Genomic DNA, 7,933 nt, shown 5'->3' with positions numbered 1-7,933 from the left:
ATTTACTAACTTTACCTGGGGTGATAAACACTTACCTCATAATGTAACTGACTGGGACATAGACTTTGTCCCTTTCAAATATTTTCCTCAACCAGTTGCAGCAGGTGGCTGCCCCTCCCTGAGCCTGATACTGCTGATTTCTTCCTGTTAAAATGGAGTTTTTCCTCTCCACAGTCACCAAGTGCCTGTTGTCTTTATCCTCCAGTATAAACTCACTTTAGTCAACTGTTGTAGTGAACTGGAGATGTATACATAAAACTGAATCAAACGTAATCGTACCAAATACTATGAAAATTGAAACTATGTAGAAATATGGATTTATTATACTAAACCTGAACCACCTACACTCACCTTCCAATTTATTAAGCACACCTTGCTATACTGTAACTGCTTTAACCCCCTTTAATTTTTCATGGCACTAATAGCGTCCTGGAATCCGTGCTGAGAGATGTTGGTTCATATTGACTTGATGGCATCACACAGTTACACATATCCATGATGAAAATCTCATGGTCCACCACATCCCAAAGGTCCTCTATTGGATTGAGATCCCTGTGACACTGTGTGACATGGTGCATTATCCAAATCATGAAAATCTTGGAAACCTGAAGTGACACGGAGGGCAGGAAAACTGACAACCTGACACAGAACAAAGGAAGAAGGAGGACTTAAATACACACAGGGGAAGTGGAAACACACGGGGAAACAGCTGACTCAAATGAACATAACAACATCACAGGAGAAGAGTAAAACTAAACACATTAAAGAAAGAAACACAAGACTTTCAAAATAAAACAGGAAACATGGAGCGACGTAGATATGACGACACAGGCTTGACAACATGAAACACGCAAACAAGAAATACATAACAAATAGCACAGAAGGCCTGGGTGAAACAGACTAAACTAAAATTCACGGCCAATTAATAATCACAAACTCCACATTATCTTCAAAATATAACAAGAGATCAAAACCAACTGAAAGCGCTGGGTCACAGAGCCAGCCCTGACACAAAGTGAATTTATACTGTTTGTTCTTTGAGCTGTTCCTTTATTTCCCATGAGTATTAACAGCACAGTGGTCAGATCTACATACACTATATAACCAAAAGTATTTACTTCTCTGCCATCACATGCATGTGAACTGGAGTGACAGGGTTTCATATGATGTTGGCCCAAACATTTTCAACTTAGGTTTAGGAGAGTTTATGAGAATTTTTCACCATTCTTCCAGAAGTGCGTCTGTGAGGTCAGACACTGATGTTGGATATGAAGACTTGGCTCACAGTCTCCGCTTCAGTTCATCCCAGAAGTGTTGGGTTGAGGTCAGGACTCTGTGCAGGGCAGTCTTGAGGACATTTGAACTTTAAAGTCATTTTAAACCCTGTATGTATTTAAATCTAGACTTACTACTTACTACAAGTTTAAAAGGGCTTTGCAAGTCACACATCTTCTTCTCTCATTTGTTTTCATGTACACCTAACAATGGGTTGTTGCTTCTACAGCAGCTCACCTGCACTTTGAAACTAGCAGGTTTCAGTTTGTGTACTCTGAGGATCCAACTTGAGTTTCAAACCCTTGCCAGTACAAGATGATTGCACACACGCAAATGTCAGTGAGTTATTTAAAATATACCACATGCATGCATGAGTAATTACAATCATGGCAACTGGGGGATTCAACCCTGAAATTTGCGTACCTGGAAAAGGTGACTGCACCAATAAAGAAGGCACAGTTTTCATGGTTTATATGTCAGGTGTTTGCAGCTTATGTGCTAATTTGAAGTTTTCTTGGTTAGAATTGGTGAAAAATAAAGATTGTTTTATTTCTAATGGCTTATTCATCTGAAAAAAAAATAGAACACCTCGCTCTTAGGGGATTTGTGGTTGCAGATGCTGAATACCAGAAGCTCATTGCCGAGAAACACAGAAGTAATCACTTTAACAATCAAACCACTAATCTACTCAGTAAGAGCAGGATGATAAAACTTGCGGGTGGGGGGGTGAACAGGTTTCCTGTGTATTTACAAGCAGCTCACACTTTTCAAAAGAAAAAAACAAACAAACATTTTTTTATACTAGCATACACAAAGCTAAAAGAACATAGCTCAGGCCAAGGGAACAGAGGTCAGCATTTTCAGCACCAGTTGTTTTCAGTCCATGGTTTCTGGGAGCTGCGAAGAGAGATAGAAAGCAATCATGCAAAACAACATTTCCTCATTAGCAGAAAAAACAGCCTAATTCTGAGCTAGCTCGAAGCTTTCAGAAGGGGGAAGAAACTCAGAGGTTATGCAAAAGACCTAATGGAACCACAGAGAATCACCTAATAGCTGACAGTAAGCCAAAATTTGTGAAGCAGCTTTCGTTGACACTGGAAATTAAGGAAAATTGGAAGTGCAATTCTACCTTAGGTACGTAGGTACGTGAGAACCTTATGTGCCTGTGATAGAAATTTGCTTTTAAGTGCATCAGACATCATCACCTTTCTAGGAAGGTTACAAGGTGAGTCCTTTCTAGTTATCTCACAACTCCTGATTTCCCCCAAATTTTTAAAACTGAGGTGAAAAGTACAAATTTGGCATGATCCATGCCAAGAATGCCTATGGATAATTCCAGGTTAAAACCATGCAGGCTGGTAGAAGAGTAGTTTAGTGCCTATTGTCTGTGAATGTTCTCAATCATTCAGGTCATCGTAGTCTAAGGAGCTTGGAAAGAAAAGTGTCTGGACTTCGTTTCCTTGAAGATGGACGTCAGTGACCCAGTGTTTTGTATCTGTTTAAGTTATATTCCCTGATTATGTATTATTATAATTTATCTCGTTCCCCGGTCATGTCTGATGTCACTCCTGTCTCTGTGCTCCGTGTTTCTTTTGTTCAGTTTTACTCTGTGCTTGTCGTGTTTCCTGTTTTACTTTGAAAGTCCGTTTCTCATGTCAGTGTTTCTATTTTTGCTTCCCTTGTCTCGTTAGGTCTAATTTCTCCCAGCTGTGTTTTTCTCCTGTCTCCCATTCCCTGATTACTCCAGTGAGTATTTAAGGCCTGTGTTTGCCGTGCTCTGTGTTGTGTTGTACCCTCACTGTGATGTGTTTTTCTTCTATGGTTCTGGTAACTTTACAGTTCTCTGTTCACAGTTATGTTTTCTAGCTTCCCAGTTTAGTTTCGCAGTGTCTTAGTTCCTCGCTGTTAGTTTCTAGTTTTCTACTTTTCGTTTCTAGTATGTTTTACTACAGCGCACTAAAGTTGCCTCTTTTAGTTCACCCTTGTGTCCTGCGATGCTCAAAAATCAATAGATGCACTTGGGGAACCAGGTCTTTGGTGTCTAACACAAATATAAATCAATATCCAGATAGGAGTCTCCAAGTCTGAGAGCATGCTTCTCAGAAAAGGGTCAAGTGCTCACTCTAGGTTAAAAATTAGTTGGTTCTCCAAGGGGGAGAGTTGAAGAATTTTGGAGTCTTGTTCATGAATGACCAGAAAGTGGAGCCAGAGATTGACTGACAGACTGGTGCAACACTTTGTCAGTTTGTCATGGTGAAGAGAGAAATAAGCATGGAAAGTGAACTTGATCATTTCCAGGGCAATCTACATCCCATCCCTTACTTATAATTAATAAGTACACCATGGTTAGTAAGCCTTCAAACTGAACCCCAATCCCATTCAAAACATCCACTTCTGACTTAAACAACCAAGAATTGTTAACACAGGCCAGAGCAGGCTAACATTACCTGAGGAGCCTGTCGTGTCTTTTTCTGGAATTTCACCACTGCCAAAATCTGAAAATGAAATAACAACTAAGGTTAAGCTGTTACATTTACTCATTAAACATTCAATAAAAATAGTAATAATAGACTCCAGCCCCCCGAGACCATGACAAGGATAAGCATGGATGGATGGATATTTATATTTATAGCTGAGCTGTTTCATTAAAATCCAGTGTGGTAATGTACAGAACCAGAATTACAAAAACAGTTGTCTCTGTCCAAATATTTATGGACCTGATTTGATTTTGCCATCAAAATATAATTTTGATTAAAGAGCATCCACAAAGTGATGGATTAACCACTGCAGAAACAGATACAACTATTTTGGTAATTACAAATACTGTTCATAAACTTATGGTCTAATAAATTTGTTAAGCAGTCTATTTCACTATGTCAGAAGTACAGTATGTTTGGAGTCAGCATCCTGTAAAGATATTTACAAATTAGAACTACAGACATAGAGCAGAGGAGACAGATATTACCTGACAGTAGAGCGGGCAGCAGTTCAGTGTCATTTATTATTAAGGTTGAATTTATTTCGCCAGAAGTAAAAAAATAACTATAATCTTCATCATCAAAAGGTGGATCATCTCCCTCTGATAAAATAACTCCAGTACCTTCAGGGATAGACAAACAAAAATAGCCGATCAAGTAAAGTTGTAGCCCCAAATATATATAGCATTTAAACAATTGAATGAACATCCATCCATCCATCTTCATCAGCTTTATCCGGGCAGGGTTAAGGGGGCAGCAGCCTAAGCAAAGAGGCCCAGACCTCCCTCTCCCCAGCCACCTCCTCCAGCTTGTCCGGGGGAATACCAAGGCGTTCCCAGGCCAGCCGAGAGATATAATCTCTCCAGCGTGTCCTGGGTCTGCCCCGGGGCCTCCTCCCGGTGGGACATGCCTGGAACACCTCACCCAGGAGGCGCCCAGGGGGCATCCTTGTCAGATGCCCGAACCACCTCAGCTGGCTCCTTTCGATGTGGAGCAGCAGCGGCTCTACTCTGAGCCCCTCCCGGATGGCCGAACTTCTCACCCTATCTCTAAGGGAGAGGCCAGCCACCCTTCGGAGGAAGCTCATTTCTGCCGCTTGTATCTGCGATCTCGTTCTTTCGGTCACTACCCACAGCTCGTGGCCGTAGGTGAGGGTAGGGACGTAGATCGACCGGTAAATTGAGAGCTTCGCTTTTACACTCAGCTCTCTCTTCACCACGACGGACCGGTGCAGCGTCCGCATTACTGCAGCTGCAGCCCCAATCCGTCTGTCGATCTCCGGCTCCCTTCTCCCATCACTCGCGAACAAGACCCCGAGATACTTGAACTCCTCCACTTGGGGCAGGAACTCATCCTCATCAATTGAATGAACATTTTAAAAAAAAATAGCTGCTGCCCCAAGCCGAGGAGTTTAAGTATTTCAGAGTCTTGTTCATGAATTACTAGAGAGTGGAACAGGAAACTGACTGGTGGACCAGTGCAACTCTATACCAGTTTGCTGTGGTGAAGAGAGAGCTATGTGTGAAAACTGAGGTTGATGATTTTCAGGTCATTCTACATTCCTTTCCTTCCTTATGATCAAAGCTGTAGGTTATGACTGAAAGAATGACATCATGGATACAAGTTTCCTCTGAAGAATCCTGGGCTCAGCACAACAACAGAGAGAAGATCTTGGTCATTTGAAAGGGGTGCAGAGTAAAGCTTCTACTCCTCCACACTGAAAGGAGCCACAGGAGTTGGTACAGCCAACTGACCGTGTCTCCTGGGCATGTGCTGATATATTACAGTGTATGCTAAAGATATAAAGCTAGCACACATTATAACGTATTTAAAATAACATCCAGCCGAAACAATAAAGCGATAGACAAATGAATGAATCAATGATAATGACCCAATAACATATACATGATACTGCATAATAGTAATACATCTGTATGAGGTCACAGGGCTGCATATCAGTGTTTTCTATCTTCATATCAACCTTTTATGAAAGTCAGCAGAAACTCCCCCTGTCTGGATAGCATGAAGGGGTGAACTCTAAAGTTCCAGTTACTATTTATTTCCTTCTCATTTACTTGATTCAGGTTTTGAAAATATTGCAGGTTGGGTTAAAATACCCATCTCCCAGGGCTGGTGGTACAGGGTGCTTTGTGTTTCATAAAACACCGGTGTCTGACAGTCTGGCGCTAAGGAAAGGATCACAGGTCATTAATGAAAACTTCATGACGCAGCATAGTTTTGCTGAAAGAAAATTCATCATTTACAGCAACAAATGCTGAACGAAATGAAGAAGCAGTGAAAAACAAATATTCACAGTTCATTAGCTTGTAGAAACACATTTAACAGCCATAACTTGAAGTACTTATTTTCGGTGTAACTTTATTAGTCTCTCACATTGCTGTCGAGGATGTTTGGCTCACGAACTAAAACACTCATGTTGTTTTAGTTCATTGAGGTTTGTGGGTATTCAATTCTGCACGACTCTGTTTAGATCCCTCCAGAGCATTTAAATTGTGTTAAATGAACTTGAGTCTTTTCTTTTTCAGCCATCATGTTGCAGATTTGCTGATCTGATTGGGACCAGATTCCACCTGCATGACCCAGTTTCAGCTAAACTTTATCTTTGGCTGTGAAATGAGACCAAATCATTACTCCACCAATAGTGTGCAGTGGCCTATAGAGTCTGAGAAGTGTCTCTTGTATGTTTCTCTCACGGTCTCGCCTCGAAGCTAGTGTTCTAGGATGACTAGGATGACTACCATTGGGATAGAGTAGAAAAGCACTGTATAAGAACCAGTGCATTTACCAGTAACACTTACTTTTAGTTTGTTGCATGTTTTTGCAACTTTTTTGAGACATGTTGCTGCCATCAAATTCTAAATAAGCCAGTATATTTTCCTAAGATGCTACATTTTCTTAGTTTAAATATTTGATCTATTTTCTATGTTCTGTTGTGAATAAAAATGTTTATGAGAATAACAAATGATTACTTTCAGTTTTTATTTATCGCTTACATACAGCTCCTAGCTTTCGGTGAGCTGTTTCTCACACTCTACTTCTGTATTTTGGTTTAGGTTTTGTTGTATAAATAGTGACATAGTGTAATGTCACGTACTGTTCATTTGAGGATGTGTCTCAAAAATGTTATGACTTGCCGAGGACCACGTGATTTTTATTATGCCCTGATATGTAAAATCTTGAGAAAGCCTTTACTTTCTTTTTTATGCGTATAAAACATGTACTTTATTTGAAATGGTCTCTTTACAGCTACAATATGTCTAAAATACTGCATATAATTATTTTTGATAACACATATAACCTATCATATATTAATTAAGCATTAATAGTTAGAATTGTAGTTTTTCTTACTAGTAAACCACATGAAAGGTTAAATAAATGTTAATTCACCAATAATTAACAACAGTTATTATAAGTGTTTCTTTTGTCTGAGCTCTTTGAAAAGTATTGGCAAATGAGCCAAAAAGAACACTTTTTAAAGCATTTTAAGGTGGTTCTTTCAGGTAAACCGAGATAGAACTTGTGCAGATCTGAAACTACACACTAATACACAAAAAAAGATCTGCTCACGCTCAAATGTTGAACTTTAGAAGTCGCAAAGATTAAATATAACCTACATGTTCCCGACGGTCAAAGGTACGTTCAATGATCAACATCTCCCCAGATCCTGCCTTTGAAACCCCATCAATACAAATCATGACTGAGACACACCCTACCATGATGCCATTTAAAAGCAAAACAATAAACCACACGCACAGTTTTAACTCACTCACCAAGAACCCACAACAGCAGGCAAAGTGTCATCGTTGGCATCATCCGTTAATGCTTTGTTGTTCTTCTCTGACAAATTTGATGTGAAAATTTCAAACCAATTTTCTCCTCGTGACTGACAGCTGTCACCTTGATGTCTGCTTGAACTCTTCATTCAGTAAGTCTTGTATATACAAAAACAGGAACTAGCTAAACCACAGTGAACTACATCAGCTGACTTGTTATTGCTTGCAGACTTACGTAAAGCTTTGACTTTGACATCAGGGCCACCATGAGGTCGATAATTGCAGCTTTTGTTACAGGTCTTTTGTACAGATTTCAAATGTTTATCCAGAGGATGCTTTTTACTCTAGTGGTTCTCTGACTTTTCCATGACTTATTTTCAACAGATC

The 7,933-nt window shown here is 39.9% G+C and overlaps 1 long non-coding RNA gene across 1 annotated transcript; it reads right to left on the bottom strand.

Annotated features, from left to right (window-relative positions):
* Window positions 1-2,137: 2,137 nt before the first annotated feature.
* On the bottom strand, window positions 2,138-7,693 carry LOC106632511. The gene is made up of 4 exons (XR_001335874.2): window positions 7,544-7,693; window positions 4,241-4,375; window positions 3,723-3,770; window positions 2,138-2,172 (listed from the first exon to the last, which is right to left on the bottom strand). It is a non-coding gene; the product is annotated as an uncharacterized LOC106632511 (long non-coding RNA).
* Between the last annotated feature and the right edge of the window lie 240 nt (window positions 7,694-7,933).

Source organism: Haplochromis burtoni, unplaced genomic scaffold, assembly GCF_018398535.1.
Source record: "Haplochromis burtoni strain Fernald_Lab_line unplaced genomic scaffold, NCSU_Asbu1 Contig_780, whole genome shotgun sequence".
Lineage (NCBI taxonomy): Eukaryota > Metazoa > Chordata > Actinopteri > Cichliformes > Cichlidae > Haplochromis > Haplochromis burtoni.
This window is presented reverse-complemented; position numbering and strand designations above follow the sequence as displayed.